The 26,116-nt window shown below is 52.9% G+C and overlaps 1 protein-coding gene and 1 long non-coding RNA gene across 3 annotated transcripts in view; both read right to left on the bottom strand.

The window, feature by feature from the left end:
• The window catches only part of UACA (uveal autoantigen with coiled-coil domains and ankyrin repeats), a 68,019-nt gene that overhangs the window by 1,607 nt on the left and 40,296 nt on the right, over positions 1-26,116 (bottom strand). The window lies entirely within an intron of this gene.
• LOC146758427 (uncharacterized) lies at positions 8,009-8,525 on the bottom strand. Its single transcript, XR_014934135.1, has 2 exons — positions 8,233-8,525; positions 8,009-8,158 (listed from the first exon to the last, which is right to left on the bottom strand). It is a non-coding gene; the product is annotated as an uncharacterized LOC146758427 (long non-coding RNA).

Raw genomic sequence — 26,116 nt, 5'->3', positions numbered from 1 at the left:
GCTTTGAAGCTCACAAGGCTGAGATAAAAGAGAAATGCTAAAACCTCGTGCAAGCAAGGAGAGCTGGATGGTGGGAAAGCCAGGCTGAGGTGCATGTCTGAGAGCTGTCTGTCTGTCTGATGTCTTCTATCTCATCACAAGCAAGTGTAAGGCGGAAGAACGACCTCCAGCACAGGGCACCTCAGCTTCACTGCACCCAGTAATGCAATGCTCCTCCTGGAGCCGAGACCACATTGACTCCACCCGGTTTGCATGAGCTTCAGAGCAGTTTGGGGTAAAAAGCTGTGAGCCTTTGAAAGAGCATTGCAGCTCTGTAATAGAGCGTGAAGCCAGGCGGGATTCACACGAGCCTGACGGGTTCGGCAGGGGAATGTTGGGAGAAAAGCAAATCCAGATTGATAGAAAGCTCCATTCATCTCAGGGGGATCCAAGCCACAAAGAAATGGATCTAAATGTCAAACATTCCCTGCGCTTTGTGGCATTCCGATCCAGAGGGCTGGGCAGACCCACTGCACAGATGAAAACCAGGTGCAGAGAGCTGTCATGAGGTGGGCTTGAATGACGGGTGCAAAGCCTGTGGGTTTCCAGATTGAGGGTTTCATTTCAGGGACATTTAATTCTAAGTAAATCCATGTGATTCTTGCCTAAAATATTCCATGGCATCCTATGGAGCCAGGTTGGCCGCTCACCCCTATCTGGATGGCAGTGAAATGCTGCGGCTGCCATTAACACATCAACATTCACCAAACCACTTTCCCAGCCCAATGGCTGCATTGTGCAGACACCCTGGGCCACCAGCTGCCTGCAATCCCAGCAGTAAATGCAGGCACCCAACCCCTGGAGCTTCTGGGGGAGCTCTGAGATCCCATTCCTGACATCAGCTGATGGAAAGCCTGCAGGATGCAGCAGCCCCAATCCTTCCCCTGTTCCTTAGGCTGGGCTGGGAGAGGAGGATGGGGAAGAAGAGCCTAATGATGGTGTCTGCTGATCATCACCGCGAGAAAAATGAACCGCTTCCCTGAACCTGAAAAATATCAAACTGCATAAATAAATCTATTTAAATTATTAATAAACGAATTTACATTCGGAGCCTGAGCAGGAGAATTAATTTCATTTCTTATGCTAAACTGGCCAGCATGGCTGATGACTCAAGAATTACAAGATGCAGAAATGAAGGGAAAATGAAGGTAGGCCGACTCCATCAGAAAAGAGATGCAAAGTGGGGAACCTGGGGCCAAATAACACCCTCATTCAAAAGCAAGAGGACCAAAACCAACCTGCAAGCACAAAGCCCTGGGGGAGCCTGAGCCCCCACTCCTCCACTGCTGCCCATGCATCCCATGTCTCTGCCGGCACCTTGAGGGACAACAGCTCTGATTGCAGAACCCCATCAGCTGGCTGCTCCCAGGGCAATTAATTAGGAGGTGCTCCCAGCCCCTCGCATTCCTCCTCCATCCCTTCCATTGGGAAAAGGCGTTCATGATGGATTGCGTATGAAAACCCACTGCAAAAACAATCCTCTCCTCATCTGCCCTCTCACTGGAGCCTGTCTGCAGTCCTCTCCAGGATGTATTGTTATTTCATGCGATGAGACATTCCAGAGAATGAAATAAAATAAAAATAGACATTTGGAGGGGTTTTTGTATGGCTTCTTCACAGCTCCCCCCACTCTGACTCCTGTGAACGCACTTGTCGGGCTGATCCGCCGGCGCTGCCGCCTCGGCTGTCCTTGTGCCGGAGACACTGCTCTTTTAAATTCGGTTTCTCAGAATTAGAAGAAAAACTTGGCAAAGCAACAATAGAGGAAAAGAAATATGAATAATCTCAGAACAGAAATTGCATTATGTGATGTGGTTGCCATGTGGTTAAGTCTGAGAGAGGATCATGCGAGCGCATTGTGGGAAAATTGATAACAGGCTGAAGAATACGGAGGGTTCATATTGGAGGGATGCAGTGCCAACCTTGAGCACCGCGGTGCACAGGGCTCAGTGCTGGGCAATGGGATGGAGATAGGGGCATTTGCACTGGGGTCTGCAGCCGCTGGGGTGCTCAGCTCCAGGATGGATGGGTTCCCTCAATAAGCCCTGAAATCAATCAGGGTGTCACCCAGCCCATTTCAGCTGCCGCTGAAACTGCAGCCAGCACCGAGAGCCGTGCCACCCCCCCTTGGCTAAGCTGTCACCCCACGTGCATCCTGCTTCATTGTGGATGGTGCCCACAGCTGCCACCACTGTGGGTCTGTGGCCACACTGACCCCAAAGCATCGCTCCCAGAGTGCTGACCAGGGAGAAACACGGGTTTTAGATACGTTGGGATTCAGATGGTTTGGGGGAAGTAATCATGAATGATGAAAGCGAATTTTGCTCCCCAAACTGTGTGAGCTGTGATCCATCCCCCGCCCGCTGGCTGTCGTGCTATGGTGGTTTGAGTGGGAGGAAAGTCAGCACTGTCAGCTGAGCGGCAGGAAGCTCAGAAAGCGTGGGGAAGTGCATGCACACACGCTGAAAAAGGGGTAAATTCTGTGAAATCAGATCAGTAATGCAAATTCTGCTCTTTTCTTGCACCATGGCTTGCTGGGAGCATGCACGGTGCCATCAGCCCAGTGCAGCACAGCAGAGGGGGATGCCCACAGTGTGTCCCATCAGTCTCAGCAGGTCCTGCCCTCACCCAGCCCTCTGCAAAGCATGCAAAGTGCGAGGAGGTGAGAGAGGGTGGCACTGCAGCTTTTGGGGGTCTCTAGGGCAGGAGGGTGCTGGGGCTGAGTTCATTCTGGTGAATTGCTGCTGCTTTCCTGGGGGGCAGGAAGGGATGGAGCATGCAGGATGCTGTCTGTGCACCTCTATGAAGGACAACTGGAGAGATGGGGCAGAGGGGAGGGTAGCAATGGGCTTGGGGTCTGCAGGGATAAAATGGGACCCTGGACAGTATCCAACATCAGAGCCCCAGGACAGCCAGGGCTGAGTGCACACAATTAGGGAGCAAGAAGGACAGCGGGACTCCAAATCCTAATTTGGCCCGATGAAAGCTTAATGACTCCAGCTTGATGACTGCAGGAATGCCCCAATTTCCTCATTCCATAAAGGCCCCACTTCCAAGGCTCGGGTTGAGTAGACACGCATGGTGCTGTGGCTCCAAGGGATGGCAGGAACAGAGTGAGGAATTCAATGGCTGATGCAGAGAAGGATTCCTGCGAGCAGACGAGCCAGTAATGTAACAAAAGTGTGGAATTAGAGTGTTTTAATGAGGGCTTCAGAATGAGCAGCAACCTGGTGGCACGTCCAGTGGAGGAGAGCAGCTATTTGAAGGGAAGCAAAGTAAAGCTTGGGGCCATTCAGCACCAGGTCCCTGCCCCTGAGGTGCCCCTGCCCTGGGGCTGTACCCCCACCCTGCTCCTGTGCAGGGTTTGTGGATGGGGATCACACAGCCGTGTGGCTGTGGAGCAGCCGTGCAGGAGAACACTGCTCCTCTCCCACAGCTCATTGCGATGGCTGCAGAGCTCCATCCCTGGAGGAGACGCACAGGAATCCAGCTCATATCTGCATGCAGCTCTGGGATCCGTGAAGCTGCCTGTGTGCGGGGGGAGCGGGGCGGCTGCAATGCGCACAAGGTGCTCTCGTCATGAAAGCATCTTTTGATTATGTTATTGCAGCTATCAAAATATTGCAGAGTTCAGAGCATTCCACAGGGATCCCCGCGCTCTTCAAAGACCAGAGGACCACGGCTGGGGAAAAAGAAGCCTTTAATTACGTCGGCTTCCAAGCTTGTTTCTGCAGTGGAGTTCCTTTAGAAAAAACAGCTTTAATGAGAAGAAACACATATGGCCCATTGTTCAAACATGGAGAGATAAGGCTGACTTCTTTTTTAATAGGCAGCAAGTTCCTTTGGGTCTCCTGGAGCTCACACCAAGGGGCTCCGCACTGAGCAGCCCCAGCAGCAGTGCTATCCATGGGGCAGAGCAACTCCATCCCAGCCCCATCCCACCCATCACCCCATCTGTTCCCTTTGCAGCACTCTCCTCCTCCCCTGCTCCTTCCAACCACGCAGAACCACGTGCAGCAGGATCTCAGCATGGCCGTCCTCCACGAATGCACTCATTTCAATCAGATGTTCATTTGAATCCAAATGCGAGAGCTCACTTTTCCCACAGTGTAAATAGCAGGGCTGTGTATGACACCACAGAAAGCACGGGACGGCCCCACATTTCAAAGAGCATCTTGAGCACATTTTTCTAATAAATAATCCTATCTGGCAAATTTAATTAACGGGCTGCAGTGCTTGGTGCAGCCTGCTGGATAAAGTATCTCCATCTGATCTGCGATGCTTTTAGAAGCTTTAAGTATTAATAAAGAGTGTTTTGTTCGAGAACTCACAAGGAACGATTACAAATAATTGCCAAGAAGGGTGTGTGCCTCATTTAAGTGACTGTGTATTAATAATGATGAAGGATTAAAAAAGAACTCATAGCCATGGAGCACAGCAGCGGTGGCTGCCCCTGTTCCCATTGCCACCCCTACAAGGGATGGTTGGTGGGATTTGGGCTTCCCAGCCCCAAGGTAGAAGGAACTGAATGGAGGAGTGGAATGGCCAATAGGAGACAAAACCCACCAAGGAATCCAAACCCAGAAAACCACATGAAAATTATCGCACTACAAAGAGTTTTTCTGGGAATGTTTCCCCATTTTTCCTACCTGGGAGCTATAGAGTGGGGTTTCCCCCTCCACTTCTCCTAGGCATTGGGATCCCTGTGCAGGATATGAAATCCACAGCAGCCAAGCAGTGCACATTCCCTTCAGTGATATCAAGGCAAGGAAGAGGGAAACCTCCTATGAAACAGCTTCCCAGGGCAGAAGGGCACACAAAGAGCAGCAGCATGGATGCTATATGGTGCTGCAGTGGCATTGGAACCATCAGTTTCTTTACACCACTTGTTTTCAATGCCAATGGGAAAGAAAGGGACAGGTTAGATATCCAGCACACCTTTTTCAGGCTGCAGACAGCAAGAAAGAGGCATCACAGTGCCCAAAGGAAATCTCTGTAGGACCCAGCAGCAGAGATTAGAGAGGTGCCCACTGATGCCAAAAAGCAGCACATTTAGAACCATAATAAAGATATAATTCTGCTGTGTTTTCACATGCAAATAACAAGTCAGGAGAGAAGCAGCTCTGGCATGGAGTGCAAAGCAGGGCTCAGGAGGGACTGGGCTCAGGAAAGCCCAGAGCTGTGCCTGTAAGCCACCATGCTTGGGACTGAGCTCACCACATGTTCCCTAGTGGACTGCACTGTGGGATCCCTGCAGCACCAGGGATGGGGACTGAGAGCATGCTCCCATGTGCTCCTGCACCGCTACCATCAGCCAGTACTGAGGACAGCGGGGACAGAAGGAACTGGGCTGTCCACCCTCCAAGCCAGATCACACGGCTCACTGAACACCAGCTCTGGGAGTTGATTCCAGCTGTTTGGGAGCAATTCCCCCTGTGGAGCCAGGAGCAGCTCAGGGCTGAGACCTGTGATGTGTTTGGGGCTGATGAAACCCCACAAGACAAACACAGACCAAGCTCTGCTCCCAGCAAGTCCTCAAGAGCTGGGGATGAGTACCAGTGCAGAGGATTTGGTACCACTGCTGGGGTTGAGGTATCGGTGCCAAGATGGGGTACCAGTGCTGGAGGCACAGCCCCAAACAGCCCCGTGCTCCCATGACAGCCAGCTCACCCCAGCCTCTCAATCTGGGAAGGGCTCACCCCAGCCCTCTGGAGCTCAGCAGCAGGATGGAGCTCAGCTCAACAGTCACACAGATCCCCCACCCGTTGCCATCTCCCCGTGGGACTGGCAGCAATAAATCCTGCCCGCCGCAGGCAGTGCCATGCCCCCTCATTTTCCATGAGATCCGCACGCAAGGCTTTGGCTCCAAACATCTCCTTTTGATTTCATGGGGAAGGAATGCTGTGAACTTCAGTTTAGAGAACCAATTTATTTCACGCAATTTCTCCTCCTCGTAGAAGCAGCTCTGTATTCCAAGCCGTGATTTTCCAAAATACAAGCAGCAGTTAACCATTGGAGCGGAGCAATCCGCCTCCGCCTCGCTTCCCCTATTGCTGCGTTGCAGAACTTTGCTTAAAAATGGAAAGGGGCACCTTTAAAACTTTAATACCACGTAAATGTTCCAGTCTCGCTGCTGCACCAGATCGTTCAGCAAAGTAGCTAATTAAAAAATGGCTGCTGTGATGACAGACTAGATTAATAGTTTTTGAAGAGCAGCCAGTGCACCAACTGCTCCCGTAGCCATGCTGAAAGCTAATAATGTAGAAAATTCTGCCAATTCTTTTAATTCATGAATATTTAAGCCTGTGAAAAATCTGTCAGATTATAGCACTTTTCTGGTGATTTTCTGCTTAAGTACATTTATGGGCAAATGCCAGTTGCTCAAGAAACTTCAGTGGAATGCAAAGACTTTTATTGTCTGCGTCGCCAGAGCCCTTTTCCTCCTCCCATCGCCTTCCAGCAGGTGCCAGGCTCGGCCGTGGGCACAGTGCTCCCAATGGTGCCCACCGGGATCCCAGGCAGGGATGCCCATCTGCACAGTGACAGGAAAAGGGAGGAGCAACAGGTGATTCCTGTTAGAGAACAGTATGTGCATATACATTTGTGTAAGAGCACAAATCCTGAGTTCTCCAGCAAGGATCGCTCCCAAAGCTCCTTGGGGGATGCGCCCAGGTCAGGCAGTCTGCAGCAGCATCCCCAGCCCTACAGCAGCAGGCAGCTCCTCAGCTCACTGCTCATCCACAGCCCCGTGACTCACCTTACAGCTGCTGAAGAAACAATTACAGCAGGTGGGAGCATAACCTGCTCAGCCTTCCCTCACAGCGCCAAAAGCCAGATCTCCCCACAACTGGTTCCTGCATGGCTATTCTCCATCTCGCCACGGTAGGGATGCTCTTTTCCATGAAACTGAGAACACCACGTTGGGTTTTGTCTCGTGCTCCCAGCAGAATGGATGGGGTGGTTGGTAAGGGGCTGCAGAGCTGCATTCCCAGCAGTGCCCACAGCCTGAGGATGTCCTGCATCCCAGCATCACCACTGAACTGCTGCTCAGCTGCACCCATGTGCAGGAGGAAGACCTCATTCCAACGCACTGTGGAACGCACCACGTGTTTCTGTGACTTTGAAACAAAAAGAAAAGAGGAAACTCCAGCAGAACTCAGAACAACCACAAAGCTGAAAAGAGTCACTCATCCCAACACGGCTGTTATGGGGGGGAAGAGAAAACCTGCCCTGGAGCCACATACTGGGAAGGTTCGGGTTTTTAAACTTGAGCTCCAAGTGTCCTTCATGCTGCCAGGTCACATCAGCCCCCTAAACATTACACAACTCCGCAGTGTAATTAACTGCTTGTAGGATTTGCAGGCTGTTTGTCTCACGGTTAGGAATGGCTCCTCCAAAGCTCTCAGGTTCGGCACATCAGCTCCTAGGGATGGCACATACGTGGGCTGTGCCAGGACAGCACAGAGTGGAATGCAGCGGGAGGCAGCACCCAGCCCCGAGCAGATGGTGGGGGCAGAGGGTTGGGGGCCCAGCAGGTCTGGGGCTGCCCCATTGCAAGCAGAACAGCAGCGAAACTTCCCTTTCCTCTCCTCACCACCTTCAGCCACTCGCAATGTCACTCCAGCTGAGCAAGAAGCAATTATGATTTAATTACCCCGATGCTCTTCAGCAGAATTTTTGGCATAGCGGCTCCTGTAGCGCCTCATTTACCCTTCTCCTCTTCACCTGCATTTGTTCTGCGTGGTGCTGCTGCCACCCGGCCACGGCCACGGCCACGCAGTCACCTCCCCCCCCAGCCCCTGGCAGCACCCACACGGCGCAGGCAGGGCACGACGGCTGCTAATTCATAAATATTTAACACCCAGCTCTGCTGCCTCCTGATAGCTTTTTTCCAGAGTTTCTATTCTCATCCGTATTCCACCCCCTACCCCTCCCTGACGGCCCTCCTCGTTTTTTTCCCTTCCTTCTCGCCAGGCATTAATCCAAGTGCTGAGATGACTGTTTCACTTCCCCGCTGTCATCAGTTGTTTTTATCTTATCTGGGCCGTGGATGCCAGTCAGCAACCCGTTGCGGTCTTTCCAGTTGAGTCCTGACCTCCGCAATCAGCCTCAAGATGTCCTGTAACGAGCAGATACAGTTACTCAACTTGTCCATCAGCACTTCTGGAGGGGGGAAAAAAAAGAAGTACAAACCAGCAGATGATGGCACGAGGCAGGGCTGCGGGCTGAGCTGCTCCTTGCATGCAGGTGTGCCTGCCCCACGCACCAAGGAGCCTCCGCAAAGCAGGCAAGATTTCAGGCTGCTCATCCTCCAAGCCTTGAGTCCATCCATCTGTCCATCTCACAACACAACAGAGGGCAAAGTGAGGCCAGTACAGAACCAGACCCACTCTATAGACATCACCCAGCGTAATAATGTCCTGTTGGATTTACCCGACATGCGCCCTATCAACGTGCTCCGCTCTGAAGTAAAAGGGCTTTCAGTTACAGCAAATTGGAGGGGGGTGTGGGGAAAGAGAAGGGATGGATTTGGGCTCTGCCAGCAGTTCTGGTTGCTTTTGCATCAACGTCTCTATTTTCTAAGGGAGGATTTAAGACCTCGTTGTGTACGAGCAACCGAGACAGGAGAAACTCGAACAGGGAGAACCGTAAAAGGTTGTACTGAAAAATGCTATTAGTCTGCATGAAATAAGATTCTTCCTGGAAACATGACACCGAACATAGAAGGGAGGGGGAGGAAGAGCTGTAAAATGGCTGCGGAAAAAAGGGTTACAAATTAAATATGATAAAAAGAACCCCTTTGAATGAGATCTTAATTTAACCTCAACATCATGACTGTATATTTCAGGAAATTAATCCCTCAGCCTGCAATAAATCCCAAGGACGGTACGACCACTTATGGTTCAGCAATGAGCCATTACTATGGGTTGCAGATCCTGCAAAGCCATCGTGCCATTGCTGAGGGATGTGCAGAACGACCCAGCTCTGTGCTGTGCCCACGCAGCTCCAATTGCTGTGGCAATGACCTGTGAGCCAACCTGGACCCGGAGTCACACCTATGCAGTGAAGGAGCAGTGGGAGCTGCCTATGGAGCATTGCACCAGCACCAAGCACTGTGCTGCTCACAGTGCAGATCAACCATGGACAGAAGTGCAAACACCGGCACCTCACAGAGCCCTCCCTGCTCCACCACGCTCTGCCAGCTTGGCACCCAGCACTTCCACATATGCCCCAAAAGGAGGAGAGGAGCTTCTAATGAGTCGAGACTGTAACCTTGCTCTGAGAGCAAACATATGCCACTGCCGCTCCCTTGGCAGCGGCACTTGGAGCCGGTTGCTGGCACTTCCATTCGGGCTGCAGTCACTTTGGGGCTCTTGATAAGGAGCAGACAGAGCAGGTGAGGAGCGCTGAAGCTTTGTGAGTGTTGGTGAGCTGCTGGCAGAGCTGCTGCAGCCCTGATTCGTGTCAGAAGTGGTGGGATGCATGAGCAGCTTGATTCCTCCTGGGGGAACATCCCTATGCACTGCTAAGGGTATTGTTGAGTGCTCTATGGGGTAAAAGGCAGTGCACCCCATGGACCCCACACACAGCCCTTCTCCAGGCAGCAGAAGTGAGAACATGTCCATTAGGATGGGCAGCTGTGAGCAGAGCTGGCCCAGAGCAGTTCAAGCTGGGAAATGCCTTTTTGACATGAGCGAAGTTCCCTACTGAAAAATGAAAAGCCAACTCCAAGAGCATCCCAGGAAGCACTGTTATGGGTGTGTGGGGGGGAAGCCACAAGTGTGATTACTGCTGGGGAACAGTGAACAGTGGGGCAACATCCCCAGCTCTGCACCCCACACCAACCCAGCAGGAGGGACCCCCAGCAGCAGCCAACCCCAGCAGCACGTTCCCTATGGCTGCGGTGGGACCACAGCGCTGAGGGAGGATCCCACCTGAAACCACTGCGTGCAATGGGAGGAGGAGCGGGCTGGGAACAAGGGGTGCTCTGCTTTCTCATCAGCCACCAAAGTTCCCGTTTGCTGCACAGCCCCGTTCCCAGGCTGCTCGTGCAGTTCATGCTGCAGCGGATGCTGTGGTTTGCTCGTCTGAAATAAATTGTGCAACAAACTCAGCCCAGCGCTGAGCAGCATTAGCTGCAGCAAAGCAGCTCTAATAGTGCTGGTCCCGTGCGTCCCGCTGGGGGACTTTCAATTGACAGAGTTACAAGAGATGAAATATTCAGTAGGATTAAGAATTTGGAGGAGGTGGAAATCAAAGTGAGAAAGAAAACAAGTAAAAACAGCTTAATCTAGCCTTCTAGCACTAATTGTCATTGGGATTCAGGCTAAAACAAACACAACAAAACGAGCTGCCAATTTGAAAGGGGAAGGAAGAGGGTGAACGCGATTCCCACCGCATCGAAAGCGACCTTTTATCTCTCCTCCACCGCAGACAGCAGCACGTGGGGCGCGGGGCCACACATGGGACAGCCCCAACCACACCAGCAGGATCTGAACCTCTCAGTGCCGGGTAGGGCTTTAGCCAAGAGGCCATCACCCACAGCACAAGGACTCCAATGCAACATCACCCCAACGTGGTATCGCTCCCATGCAACACTGCCCCACTGCAACAGCGACCCAACATGACACGACACTGACCCCCACCCATGGGTGCCCACAGCCCCACGCAGGAGGAGCAGGGCAGCTCTGTGCCCACACGCTGTGGGCGAAGGCACCAGCGAGGCAGATTAGCTTACAGCCGAAGTGGAGTTATCCAACACTGCAATTTAAGTTGACAATTACATGGTAACCGACTTGCACACAAAGAGAGGCTCTGGAAGTATTCCCAGAACGCAGAAGTCTGACAGTATCCACCCAATTTGTTGCAACAACAAAGAATACTGGAATATGTCCTTTCATTTGGCAGAGTACTGTTTTATTTTTTTAGGCTAGGTGGAGAAATTTAGCCTGCTATTTAAGGAGCTTGTTGTGCCTTGAGAGTGACAAGCCAAGAGTTTCACTAGAAAGCCAAACTCAAACACAAATTGCATCCTGCCACCCATGAGACTCAATTGCACTGAGGGAAGGAATTCACAGGGCCTCATCTGCTGCTGGGGTCTGCCTTTCCAGCCCTACAGAGACATCACTGGGGCCTTTCATCGCTCCTTTATACATTCCCCTCTCTTTGCACAAAGGAAGAGCACTTGGATTTTCTTTCTGAGCATTTCCCCCATAGCAAAGCCGTATCGTTTGCGGGTGTTTGTGCCCACAAAAAAAACTAAGAAGGAGATTTGGTGTGATAGATGATGATATTTGCGGGCTACACAGACAAAGCCTTTACAGAAACCTATGGCCCCAATGGGGAAAAGCCAAAGGAACCCTGAAAGTAGGAGATAGAAGTGCGTCCCAATGGAACAGGAGGCAAGCAGTGGGTACACCCATGTCACCGAGCCCTCGGCCCCTTCCCAGCACCTATGTCAGAAGGTCAGCAGCAGAGCCATCTCTTGGACTTCTTTTTTTCTTGTGGCCTCACTTCCGGTGGAAATCAGTCAGCTTTCCATAGCAGAAACCTCAAGCCATAGCCACACTTCTGAACCAGCTCATTGCTGTCACCCTTCCACAAACCACTTCCTTCCTGATTACCGGCAGTCGCCTCGGTGTGATGAAGGCAATGGAGCCCTGCACAGGGCCATGGGGAGGGGTCAGGGAGCTCCTGCGGCACGTGGGCAGGAGAAAAAGCAGCAGTGAAGAAAAGAGGGAAAACGTGCTGCTTTCACCCCAAAACAACCACCTTGATCCTCAGACCCACGAGGACACAGGCAGAGCCTGCAGCCATCGCACTGACAGAGCAGCTCCCGCATGCTGGATGCACAGGGCTACAGGGCAGCGTTTGTTCATTTCATGGGCAGGATTTACACATTTCAGCAGCAGGCAGCAGCGAGGCCCCAAAACCATCCCTGGGGTGCAGGGCCGTGTTTGTACCGAGATGAGTTCTCAAAATGACTCACCAGAAACCAGCCCTGCTCTGGTGAGGCCTCAAGCAGCCGCAGACTGGTCCCCTCCCATACTGAAGTCCCCACATCCCAGGGAAGCGGGACTGCCATCTCCACCTCCATCCCCATAACCATCCACAACCCCAACTCCATCCCTTTCCCCATCCCCTCATCCTGGAGGACCCCCATCTTCAGCCATGGCGAGGCAGGAGCAGGACCTGCTCTCCCTGCAGCATCAGCTCCAACACAACTGCTTCCACCCCTCACGCAGAGCAGCACATCCCCCAGGCCAGCACCAGGCCATAGAGGTTTGTTTTCTTTAGAGAGAATCCTGGTTTGAAGGAAAATAATAACAACACAGAAAAGGAAAAGAAACCACGGCCACATCCTGCCTTAAACTGCTGCTCACGATGCGCCGACGCGGCTGCACGGAGCAGCTCTGGGGTGGCAGTTCAGTGCTCACCAACTTAACACTCCAGCTCTGAGTCAATCGGCTGAAGCCACAAATCCATTAGCTTATAAGCACGAAACCACAGCGACCTGCGGTGCTCCTCGGGGCCACGTGCACCTGCCTGCACTGAGCTGGGACCGGCGCTGAGCAGCGCAAAGCGGTGCCCCATCCCAGCGCTGCCACTTGGCAGGGTGAGATGGGCTCCAGCCCAGACAGGGGCTGTGATGCTCTCAGGCACCGCTTCCCACTGTTGTGGGGCCAGGCGGGTGCAGCTGCAGGTAACCCATCCAGCAAGAGGGATGTTGAAAGCCAGCGCTTTTCCCCTGTGGGTTACTATGCACTCAATGTGGGTGGCTCGTGACTCACCAGCTCCGTTTCAGAACCTACAGGTGCTGCTGGCATGGGAAGAGGCAGCAGATGGGCACCGGGAGATGGGGGAGAAAGCCCCCAGCTATTGGAGGCCCTGCAGGACACTGTGCTGCCCCCACGCAGCCCCAGCATCCCCCGTGGGAGGGGGCTGTGGGGCACAGGGCTGCTGGGTGCTGTGCACAGTGACACACAGCACTGCTTTACTGCCAGCCAGGGCTGCTCTCTGCAATTAAGGGAAGAAAAACAACCACACAGGAGAAGAATGTAGGAGAGAAACAGCCCAGTTCTCGAGGGAGATGTCATCTGCACAGTGGAACTGCCCTCTCGGGAGCTTTGATGGCTTCTGAATTGTTTCACTGTGGCACTGCATCACTGGGGGAAACCTGCACCAGCAGCAAAGCCACATCCCAGTGCTCAGCTGTGAGCAGGGATGCTCTGTGCCCTCCGGAGCAACATGGGCACCAGGAACCACAGGCCTCCATCTGAACTCAGGTGACAAAGCAGTGACAGTGTGTCCACGCAGCTGCAGCACACACCACAAAGCAGCTCCAGGCCCCCCCTCAGGGCTGCCCTGCCCCACATGAGCACTGTCACCTCTGAACAGCAGCGAGCAAACCTGGCTCCATGGGCAGCCAACCCCTCCAGCACAGCAGCCCCCACCACCCCTTCCTTCAAGTTCTCACACCGCAGCTGGCAGCACCCCCCCCACAATTAACATTTTTTGCTCCATCATTAAAGCAACCCAACAGTTTATACACTTTTTTTTCCTCCCTTCCTTCTCCTGTGAGGTTCTCGCTGTAATCTGCCCTGAATATTTAACGTGGAATCCCTCGTGAGAGCAAGTAGTGTTTTTATGGGCATTAGAGGCAAACTCTCGCAAAGAAGAAGTGGTAATGAGCACCCCTGAGTCCCCTCTCCATTTCACAACCGCCTGTGTTTAAAAACGAGCAGGAATTGGGCAAGTGCTGCTCACAGGGGAGCATGGCAGCCGCCCTCTCCCAGCAATGCGCTGTGCTCCCATAGCCCAGCGCAGGCAGACACCACTTGTTTATTCCAATTGAAGCCGACACCAGAAGCGCTCCGGACCCACCTGATGAGTTTGTGTGTCCTGCTTTATCTCCAGCTCGGATTCATGGCACCTCTTTAATTTCTGACGGCCTGAGCAGGGGCTGGTAGTGATGTTCCAGCAGCTCTGTGGCTGTGTGCACATGTTCCCCCATGACTGCCATCACCACGCGGCGCTGAGCAGCTCTCATCCCAATTACACGGGATGAGCTCGCAGGAAGCTTCTCATCACCCGCGTGCTCCTTTTTCACAGCCCGCTCTCTGCTTTAACACAGCAGGCACGCTCCCTCTGCTTTTCAAAGAGAAAATATTCCTTTTCATTTCCAGAGCCCTCTCCATCATCACCCGGAGCAAACTCTGCACCGAGCTGAGTGGGGATGGAGCGGCACACTGAGCAGTGCAAGGAGCTCCACAGGGCCCAGCCCAGCACGGCTGTGATGGTTGGGCACAGGGGCTCATCCACAGCCACGATGTGGGGCAGACAGCCCTGCAGTGCTGAGTGCTGCATGGAGCAGCAGCCACGCTGAAGCACAGGATGTGATTAGTTCTGCAAGGCTTTGTGGGTTGATTAGCACCATTCAGCAGGGCCAGAAGGCTCCCTGTGCCTGGATATCCCATGCAATTTCTCCTTGTTTTGCTTCAGGAGGAGCCCATACACAATTCCTCTCTCACACAACAGCCCCAACAGCAGCCACAGCACAGCCTGTTTGCAGCCTGGCAAGTTGCACGGCTACTGGTGAGCACAGGGGGCTCGAGGGTGGGAATGGCTACACCCAGGGTTGCAAGTGGGTTCTGAGAGCATCCCCAGCCTGCAGAAACCCAGGAAACAGCCCTGGGTCCCCTGAGCTCACCGCCATCCCCACCCGCTGTGCTGCAACGGGATCAGAGCATGCTATTAAAATAATGTCACGTTACCTATCAATAATAAATGACCAGAATAAATCTGCTGCTCTGTGCTTAATAACCCAACTGGATTTCCATTTAAATATCTGCACAGCAATGGCTTCTCACTGAGAGCCTCTGAGATGAATGCAGTGCCACGTATGCAGAGAGCCTGGGAGGAACTGCTCATGTTTTATTGGGAAAGCTTTTGTGCCTTTGCAGGGCCAAACTGCAGCAGAGAGAGAGGAAGAGGAGCCTGGGATGTGAGATAAGCCCAACACCATCAATGTGCTCCTGCATGGATGCAGCATGAGTACCTCCACCCCCAGCCACCAGCTCCATGCTCTGCTACAGGACCCAGCTGCCAGCAGGACCCAGTGGCCAACAGGACCACAGGTTTTCATGCCAGAGATGCTTTGTCCAACAGAAACATAGCAGAACAGCAATGACACCGATCACAGGATGCTCCCTTGCCACAAGAGGCAGCCTCAGAACCTCCAGATCAAAGGATGGAATCAACCCACCTTGCCCCCATTTGATTACCTGGAGGAAACCTCTCCATTTCTGAGCCCACGCTGTCCTTGGAGATGCTCTGCTCTCTCCTGAGTATGTTTCAGCTCAGAGGGCTCTGGCCTCTGTGCTAAAGGTGCTGCAGGCCCAAAGGGGTGTGCTTTGCAGGTGGGTGCTCCCAAAGGATAAGTCCACACAAAAAGAGCACCTGCATTTTTTAGCAGTTTCTTATTGCAACACTCATATAAAGGAATTGCAAAAGGGAGACAACTCAGAGGGGGGTGTAGAGCCATGGGAAACTCCTCCCCCTTGGGAACTAAAGAAATGGGACAGGTGCTTGGAATCTCAGCATTACCCACACAGCTGCAGTGCATCACCCCAGGATTAACCCTTAGCAACAAACAGGTTTCTCCTTGGTGGTGTTTGCTTCTGGCTGATGGAGATGGGTATGTGGGAGTGACTTTCTCTGCTTGCTTTGTGCGTGAGTGCAGAACAACCCCAGAGGCAGCACACACCTGGCAACTAATGGCTCTGAGCCCCAACACTGCACCCCAGCTGTGTGCACTCCCTGCACTGCATCCCATGCAGACCATGTCCCATGTAGCCTATGCAGACTGCAGCCCAGCAGCCCACTGTGCCTTTGTCTTTTGCTTTTCAAACACGTCAAAGCAGACTGCTTCCCTCCCGTGGCTCTCAGATGTGGTTGCCTTGTTTTAGCCCAAACTTCCCAAATACAAAGTTTCAACCCGAAGCAGACATTGACCACAAAAAGCTTTTCCCCCTGAGCTAAAAGCAAAGTTATAAGCAACAACAACAACAAAAAAGGATTTAATAAAGGGTAATATTCATTATTTTTGTGCTCAGAGCTCTGAAGTGAAACCACCTTCTCAGGGCAGACATCCTCCAGCACAGCCGGTGTTGGTGCTGGCTGCCTGCTGACCAAGCACAAGAAGACCATGCACATTTTTCCCCTCACGTGGGCACAGCTGCTTTGCCAACCCCCCATCATCACTTCCACTGTGAGCAGAGCTTTAATTTGAAGTGGTCCTCAACACCTTCGAGCTCTTTGTTCTTCAGATCTAGAAAGTAATTAAAGCTGGCTGTGGAAAGTTTTCGGATTCCTTCTCTGCTTTTATTGGAAACCATGAGAGAAATACCACGGAGCACAGAAATACAACACAGCTGCTCAGCAATGGAACTGAGGAAGGAGCTGCACAGCACACGGTGTAAGAGCTGTACTAAATGACCAACAACCAGCCCATATCCCATGGCACAGCCCAGTGCTCACTGCCTCAAGCAATGCTGAGAGTCCAATGGAGGCATCCAGGATAGGAGACATCCTCAGCTCCCACCACTGTCACCCAATAGCAGCATAAGAGGTGAGAAGTGCTCAGCCCAACACAGGGACAGGTTTACATGGTGCTTCTGAGTGTGCCCAGGAGATACCCTGCATCCAGGAGGCATCACTGTACCCAGGAGCCATGGTGTGCACAGGAGACACCACTGCATTCAGGAGACATTGTCCCTGTGTTAAAAGTTACTGTTCTCAAAGGCCCCGCAAATGCATTCTCAGAATGGAAGTATTTGTATCAATCAAGAAATCCAGCTTGTGAACAATATATCAATCAACTCTGCTTATTTTGGGCCCAACCAGGGCTGTGTGGAGTGCTTAGAAAAGCACGATTCACCTCCAGTGTTCTTGTTAAAATCCACTTCAGTTTAATAGACATCAAGTGCGCTGATGAGGAGCATCAGGAATAAAGTCTTAACAATATTAATCTGACTCTCTTTCTGAAGAGTAAGCTGATTTATTGTGCTCTAAGCCTAAGGAAGGATTCAGAATGCTTTCTCCATCTCTCCCATTGGGAAACATGAGATGTCATTTACCTGCACTTCTGGGAGGGCCACTCAGTGCTGTGTGTCCTGGTGTGCAGAGCTGGACATTGCCCCAGCCCAGTGGCACTGGGTATAGAGCCCATTACGGACTCAGCCTTTGCATGGCATCTCCCTGCTTGCAATGAAGCCTGCTGTTTCAAGGTGCATTGCAATGAGGCATGTAAACAGATGCATGCTGCTGCCTCCTGCAGGGAGGGGTGCAGGGAGCAGCACACTGTGCCCCTGCCAGCACACAGCTCCTGCTCGCTGCAACAGGCCAGCACTTGTGCTACCCACATGCATCCCGTCCCCTGAGTGCCACATCAACCAGCCAGTCCCCTGGATATGCAGCTCTCAGCTGTGTGCCCACCCAGTGAGCTTCTTGCTTCCCTCAGCAAAGGCCTCTGCAGGTGATTCGCATCAGGTACAGCACCATTGCACGAGGCTGCAGCGGTGCACAAAGCAGCACCCACGGGCTGCAGTAAGGATGGACCAGGAGCAGCAAGAGGAGCCCACCAGGGTGAAAAGTGATCTGCACACACAATTAACAGCTGCTTTTGTGAGCACCTGCTCAGCTTAATGAGATGGGGCTGTCCCAGCAGCCACAGAGCTGCAGGGGATGGAGTCAGCCAGTGCCATGGGGAGCAGGCAGAGCTGGGAGGTGAGGGCGTGGTGGAGAATCAGCCATGGAGAGCTCATTAACCACCCAGATGTACCTCGAGCGTCCAGTGCTGAAGTTTAATTTAATTGCAGAGAAAGCAATAAACCTTTCTGGCCTTGTAATGCAGGCGCTCAGTTCTCAATACAGTTAGCCTCACGTTGTCCGTGTGAAAAGCAAGAAGGAAAAGCAGCAAGAAGCAGAGATGGCTGTGGGCCATAATGAAAGCCTGCAGTGCCCTGCCCTCATGCTCCAGCTGGAGGCTTTAAGGAGCTCCCATTGCTGGGTGCAAGGGGTGAGCAGCCCGGCTGTGCACCATGTGCTGCAGGAAGATGCTTTGTGACCCCACACCGTGGGCACTGAGATTGCCACAGTGCAAATTCAAGTGCAGGTTGAGGCTGTGTATCGGCATCACAGAGAGTTGGTAATGAAAGGCCAAATAATTTGAGAAGCACTGAGGTTAAGGTGGTGCTGAGGTTACTTAACAGCAAGAATGTCAACTTCTTATAGGGCCACAGGGCAACTAGAACAAACACAGCCAGGCCTGGAGCAGAGCACGGCAATACTCAGCACTGAGCAGAAGAGCAGCCAAACCTGGGTGTTGGAGGGCAGCAAAGGGCCCCGAGCACTGCAAGAAACATCGCTGCTCCCCAGCACCCAGCGTGAGAATAAAGGCAAGGAGAGATGTTACTCACTCCTGAGCTCATGGGTGTAGGCAGGGCTGAGACTGCTGAGCAGTTCCCAGGTGCTGCTCCTGGAGAAATGAGGCCAGCACTCCTCATTACCTTCAGGTCATTGGAACAAACAACAGCAAGCATGTTCCAGCACTGAGCCCATTGCCAGGACAGGGCATGGGGAGAGCGCTGGGTCCCTCTGCTTCTCTGCCATCCCATGGGAGGCTCCCCAAGTATCTCCTGCTGCTGTCTGCAGGGCAGGGCAATACATGGCCTCGCTGCAGTGCCCAGGAGCCCCTTCCCGGCTCTTCTCTTGGGTACTGTGCCTGGCTGCTGGGGAAGGAGAGGAGTTGTGCACCCCAAGGAGAAACCTGCTGTACTGAGCTGCACCATGCAGAGCACAGCTCAGCACCGGGACAGAAAGCACCCAGCACTGGGCTCCTGAGAATCACCTTTATTAACCTCACCTGTGACCCTCGAGGCAGTGGACAGCAAGCAGCACATCTCTGTGTGCATGGAGGGCTGAGGGACACAGGCCATGTTCCAGGGCAGCAATGTGGATTCTCGCCCTTCCTCCCACCCCAGCAGCACCCGGTGCCAACTCAGATACCAAACCTGTGTAAAACGCACGCTGAATTCTGGGGAATGAGGAAATTTCCATTTCAATTCAAATACAAATTAAACTCCAAGTTGTCATCAAAGAAAAGAAGAAGATGAGGATCAAAGTGATGCAACACTCTGGGAAAGGAAAAGATTAAAGAAAGTAAATTGAACAAGATTTTAAAGAGATATTAAAAGGTGTTAATGCAAGCTAATGCAGCTAATGAAGAGAAAGGGAGGCTATTCAATTAACATGTGCAGCAAGGAGCAGAGAGCTTTCCACACCTCCGCTACAACATCAAAGGGTGGATGCTACCTCTTATTAAAAGGGAACATGGAATATTTAAAAGGAAGAATAGATTAAAATAGATTCCAGATAATTATGTCTGCCTCCATAATAGCAACAGTTTATCATTATATTCCAAAAACAAATCTAATAATACGTGCCACATACCGCGGTTAGGAGCACTCTTTGAAGTGCTGCAGAAAAGCAGCAATTAACCCGACGCACAGACGGTCTGCGGGCTGCCTGTGTGCTGGAGCTGCACTCTGCACTGCTCTGAGCCTGCCCTGCTCCCACCCAGCACCCACCCTGCTCACCCAGAGGGACACAGGGGACCCCAGCAGAGCATGAGGATGAGCCAAGAGCCCTTTTGTTGCCCCATAGGGTTCGGGTACGGCTGGGTGCTCAATGCCCGTCCCGGTGCTTTGCACAATGGGGTCTGTGTGCTCTGGGAGGTGTCTGCTTGGGTTTAAGTGATAATTAAAGGCAATTCTGGTATTTGCAAACACCTCCAACTACATAATGAAGAGTGCAATAGAACTGCCTCTGGTGGATGCAATGCGGATGGATGTGCTTTACCAGCAGGGACTGCTTGTGCAGCAGTGTGCTGGTGCTGGGGATGTGTTGTCACGAAGCAGAAGCAGAAAGAGAACTGGAAAACCTATGCCCTGGGAAGCGCCTGTGCCCAGCATGGGTGCAGCCAGGGCAAGGCTGGAAAACACTGCTGGGAAAAGCTGTTTTTCTGCAGGCAAAGTGTTTGTGAGCTCCAAACTGGAATCCCATTGAGAGGCCACATGTGCAGCACCTCACTGCATCCTTCAGTTCTCCATTGCATTCCCTGTGTCCCGCTGGGGTCAGAGCTCTGCCTGCAGCTATTGGGGATATCCCCAGGGCCGGATCCCCTCCTGCGTTATTCCCTGCTCTGCAATGACTGCAGCCCATTCCTGCAGCACCTCCATGAGATGCTCACAAGGCAGAAGCAAACACCAAAGCTTTTGGAAAGTTGTTTTCTTTCTGGTTAAGGGGAAAAAAACTGTGCAACCCCCCAGGCCGGATGTCTGAGGATTAGCATCCATGTATCTTTTATCTCCTCCGAGGGGCTCAGAACCAGCCCTGGCTCCAGGAGCCTCTGGCTGCTGCTCACATGGCCCTGGGCATGGAGAAGCCTGCAGCGCCCGCCCCAGGATCTGGGTGCTGGGAGACGTGGGCCAACTGCTTCTGCTGCTGCTGGAGCTGCTGCTCGGAGCTCACAGAACATCACAGCACTTCCTCAGGTTTGCCCACAGAGAAATGCTGCGGGGAAGGTTCTGCTCTGGGTTTGGGTATTTCTGCTCCATTTGATAGGGGTCACAGAACGCAGGCGGATGTGGAAATGGCCCAACTGCAGCAGGTGCTGAGGGGATGCTGTGGTGTGCAGACCCTGCTCTCACACCATATCTCTGTTGGTGCTCAGCAGCTCTCTGCTCACACAGGAGCACTCCATTGATGTGCATTTGGTTTCTCGTCCCAGCTCCCTCCCCTTCAGCACCACTCTGCGAGGGGCTTCTCCACCCAAGTGGGTGCTCCTGTAGGTCAGGGCACTCCAGCAAAGCAAACCTTCACTCTGCTGTAATTGAGCATTTCCCTGGAACAGAATTAGGTTCTGGAATGCGGCTCTCAGCCCAACAAGCAGAGGAAGGCTGGCTAAGTGAGGGCACATAAAACACACCGAATTAGCACAGCTCATTATTTCAAGTGCCAGAGGATTTTGCTGAAGAGCCGCAGCAGCTCAATGGCACAGCGTTAGGCTGCTGACCCGCTCACCTCCAGCACAGCAGCACAGCAGCTCTCCATGCAGCAGCACCATGCACTCAGTTAATAACACACCAGGGGCATCCCCTCCTGCCCCACTGTACCCCACACAGCACTGCAGAGCCTCCACCAGCCCAGCACAGGAACCCTCCTCACCCTGCTTGGAGACAGCCCCGCTTTGGGATCCTTTTGCAGGGAAATGTCAGCTTGGATGAAACATTTTAATTTTCCCATGGGAGATGTCTAAACAAAACATTAACATTTTGACTTCAAATGTCATTTTGCTCTGCTGCTGCAATTAAAAACAAAATGACATTTCAAGTCAAAACGTCGATTCAAAACAGAGGGTTTTTTGTTTTATTTTAGAAACCAAAATTGTATTTCGAGTCAGAGAGAGCAGAGCAGGGCTCATTCCGAGGGCTGCTTGCTCCCAGGTTAGCTGAGCAAACTCCTTTGGTTCCAAACAAGCGGCTCCAAGAATGATTCTTCATTCAAAAACAGGAGGCTTGGAGGGCTCAGTGCCGGCTCCTGGAGGTTCTGCTTCCCCACCTGCAGCAGGGCTGGGGCTGAGCCTGGTGAGCAGTGAGAACCAGACCCATGGGGAAAAGATGCACAGCTCCTCCTCGAGGTGTTCACTTGGCGCTTTGCACCGGGATCGTGGTCAGCAGATTGCTGCTCCAGCAGAAACAGAGCCGAACAAAAACTCCCTGAGCAATTTACCAGAGGAATTTAACATCCTCGCCTCCCCTGTTTTGTTCTATACATATAAAATATTATTTTATACGCTACAAAAACACTACGAAGCCGCTTCACCCCTAAGCACGACATGGGCCTTCCTCTTCCAGCTGCACAAACAACTCAGCACAGGTTGAGCCTTCCCCAGAGAGCTGCGGCTCTGCTGCACCTCGTGGCACACACAGGGCCAGAGGAAGATTGCAGCTGTGACGGTGTCAGAGGGAGTATCCTGTGCTGGGATTTAAGTACTGAATAAGCAGTTACCAGAACAAGTGACCGTATGTTGGAACCTGTGCAAGCGTTCACAATGAACTTGAAACCATGCAGAAATCCCTGTGTTGGGAGCTCAGTGCAGACTCCAGGCCTGGGCTATATCCACCATGGAGTGTGCAGGGCAAGCTGCCGAGCGAGCACAGCGTGTTCCTCCCATTGCTGAACCAAGACTGTGAGAAATTTCCCTTTGCAGTGTTTTCATGTGAAATTCAGTCACTGCAGTTGAGCTGCTGGGGCTCGGGCTGCACAGGAGCTGGTGGATCCCAGCTGTGCTCCTCTCTTCACATCCACATCCCATCTGCACAGCCAGGATTGGCACCGGTGCTTGGAAATGAGCGGACAGGGGATGGCCTCTGGGAGCTGCACCAGCTGCACTTTGGTGCATGTGGAGCTTTGAGATGAAAGATTGCATCCACGTGGGATGACACAAGGACACACCACGCAAGCTGAAAGTCCTTGGCAGAGCAGATAGCGAACCCTGAGGAACATGGAGGCTCTTGGCTTGGCTAACGGCACCAGGGTGCACAATGGGGCTGGGGCTGCCACCATCCTGCCTGGCTGGGACCTCCTGTCCCTCTGGAATCATTCACTTATAATTATCCTCTGCACAGTAGCCCAGCCCCAGTGATCCCTGAGGCCTCTGGTCAGTGGGTATCCTCCTGCTCTTCCAGGAGCTGACCCAGGAGGGCTGCTCCAGCCTACATCTCACCAGACCGAGGTCCCTGGAGATGACACCTGAGGGACACCTCCGCAGCTCTGCTGTTTGGCAGTGGGGCTCAGGTGTGTTGATAGGGCAGGTAATGGGCAATGAGGTGCCTGGGGACTGCTCTGTTAGAGGCACACACACCTAACAGCTTCTGCAGGGTTAGATCACACATGGCATAGGACCTTGGTTTCAGGTCTGGATGCTCACAGAAATAGGAAAGCTGTATTTAGACGCCAAAGTCATTTTGAGGTTGAGTGAATGTGGTTCCAGAGAAGCTCAGAGCTCGGCTGTGGATACACGCAGACATGGGATTGCTCCAGAGAAATCACTTATAAGGCAAGGCTGGCAGCAGAGCAGAAACAGCAGCCGGGAGCTGCGGAGAGCTTTGCTGGAGGCCGCAGGGAGATGGTGCCAGGCAGGGAGAGCAGCCTGGCCCCAGCTCCCAGCCCAGGCCCCGACAACAGAACCACATCAGCAGGTGGACAATGGGACAGTGAGGTCAAAGCACAGCCCCAAGCAGCGCCCCAGCACAAAAAGATGGGGGAGGTAAAACCTGTCCACTCTGCTAAAAACACCACCATTGGAGGGCAATGGCACCCAACGTCCTGCATCCCCCCTGGGACCTCATGCACCGACCTGACTCTACTGCAGCCACATTCCCACAGCCCTGGGAGCAGGCACAGCAAGGCAGGGCAGCACGGGCTGAGAGCTTCACCCAGCATCACCTCCACCACAGGCGCTGGCATGGGGAGCTCTGCAGATTTCCTGCCATTACATTGTGTTCCTTCCCCGTGGAGCGAAGTAACTGTCACTTTGCTCTAATTAGCCAATTAGGTCCCCAATTAGCTGATGTAATTACTCCGAGGAAGTGATTTCATTGAAGACAAACCTTGCTCCCGCAGCAGACAGCACCGTGCGGGCTGCGGGGCCGGCGGAAGCGACGTGGGGAACAAACGTGGCATCACCCCCAGCTCTGAGCTGCAGAGCTCCCCATCAGCAGCGTGTTCTTTCAAAAGAGATCAGACCATCTAATCAGCACAGCTCCATCTGTCGAAAAGGACAAGGGGAAAAAATTAATACTGCTTATTTACATTTTTTCCCCTTTCTCAGCGTAACTTCTAGATCTAATCAGCGCCAAGCTGCGCTTTAATTGGAAATATATAGCAGACGTGCATTTCCCTACAGCCCATTTGTTTCTTTATCAAAAAAACCCAACGTCAGTTGGGCAGACAGGACAGCACGCTGCGTCCCAGCACACCCCTCCTGCTCCTGCCAGGCACAGCCGGTCCCATTGGGTCTTTTGTCCCTATGGGGCAGCTGTGGGGTTGGGCACCATTCAGTGACAGCTCCGTGGGGCATGGCAGCACTGTGACTTTGAGTGTGACCCAGAGTCTGTGCACCCCATGGCTGTGGGATGAGGCTGAGAGCACAGCACGCTGCCCACAGCGAGAGCTGCTATCGCTGCGTGGCGATGGGGAGAGCTGCTCTCCACTGAATGCGACTCGACATACACAATATCTTCCCCAGCCCTCCAGCAGCTTTAGCTGTAAAAGTCTATGCAGATATTGTGACCTTTTAAGAAGGCGCAGCTCTACGAAGTTTAAATAGCACGCCACAGAGACTCCCAGGCAGACAACTCATGCACTGAGCGCTCACAGAACAGCTTCCAGGTCAGCAGACATGGAGGAAGGACAGTGACCCTCCTTGGGGACGCAGGGTGAGCTGCGGCCTCAGGCAGATGGCACCGCGGGGCTGCAGCCTGGAAGAAGCACTTGGTCCAGCAGCGTCACTCAGGGCTGTCAGTGCTGCACAGCACAACGCAGTTTGTTAGCGAGGATCCTGAGCTGCAGTTAGCAGCCAAAAGCTGTTAAGTGCTTGAATTCATCCACACTAATGAGAAAGGGGATGAGGACAGGGATGAGACACCCAGTCCTCTCTGCAGAGCTCCCTATTAGGGCTGCCAGCGATGCAGGAGCACAGGCTGGGTCAGCAGAGGACGGCGGTGTTTGCACTCCTCCTTTCCCACAGCCCCGCTGCTGGCTGAGCCTCAGGAATCCCCCAGACAGGCAAATGCTAACACATTAAACTGCGGTTTATGTCACCTAGAGCGCTTTGCAAAGTCTCAGTGATCTGCAAATAATTAAAGGAGAAAGCAATCAATCTTGTTGTTCACAACAGTGATTAGCCCGGGAGAACCCAGCCTGTAATTCCGCAGGCAGAGGGGGAAGCTGCCACGCACATAATGAGAGCCGCCGGGCGTCACAAGTTCAAGGACCACGGGGGTGTTCCTGGTTGTGATGGGAATTTCTTATCACTCACCGAGGCTGTGTCATCCTGTATTTCACGAGCACTGTGCTGAAGGAACACAGAAACAGCTTTGCTGCTTGTCAGGCACGGCCCTGCCATGCAGGCACATCCCTGTGGCTCCTCTGGGGATGTGGGATGTGGTACCCAGAGCATCGCTGCTGCAGGCTGCCGTGGTGAGTGGTCCTGCACCTCTTTGGAGGGGCACACAGAGCCTCATGCACACAGCTGAAGTGTATTGCAAGAGATCACAGCTGTGTCCTGCCTTGGGCATCAGCCTGTAGAGCAGAACAGGGCAGGGAGCAGCCACCAGCACTGCTCCACTCAGAGGGGCAGGTGAGGCATCACCCTCCAGCCTCATCCATCCCACAGCAGATCCCTGTACAAACACAGCTCTGCTCCTCTCTGGGTGAAAGAACCAAAGAAACCCCCCGCAACCAGGAGAGACCAGCATCCACACATATGTGGGTCTGTGCAGCACTTCCTACCCACCTTCTGTTGTGCATTTGGATGTCAGACTTTGCATCTGCGGCTAAAGCAGCCCACGGTGATTCAAAAGTGATTGCACAGCATTTTGTGCTGGGTTAGGTGGAGATTTCTATTTTGTGTATCATTATAGCGAGCAATGGTGGTTTCTCAGGCTCGAATCTAACCTTACCACAAGGCGAAGGGGAAATTGCAATTATTTGTTGATGGTTTTTCAAAGCCCTCATCCAAGCACAGCGCACACACAGCTCCCCTGACACCATCACCACGCAGCCCATAAACTTCCCAGGAGCTGCCAACAGGAGCTCGCTGTCTCCGCTCCGCTCGCCCCACCACCTGCCTGCTTCTGCCCAGCACAGGGAAGCAATGCTGCCAAGCCACGGCCCGGGAACTGTGGGAAGACTTGGCTTAAAATGAAATCCTATTTCCAAACCAAACTTC

This window comes from Coturnix japonica, chromosome 14 (assembly GCF_054131305.1).
Source record: "Coturnix japonica strain WE chromosome 14, WE-NBRP24, whole genome shotgun sequence".
Lineage (NCBI taxonomy): Eukaryota > Metazoa > Chordata > Aves > Galliformes > Phasianidae > Coturnix > Coturnix japonica.
Note: the sequence above shows the minus strand (reverse complement) of the source record. Positions and strands in the feature narration are given on the sequence as shown.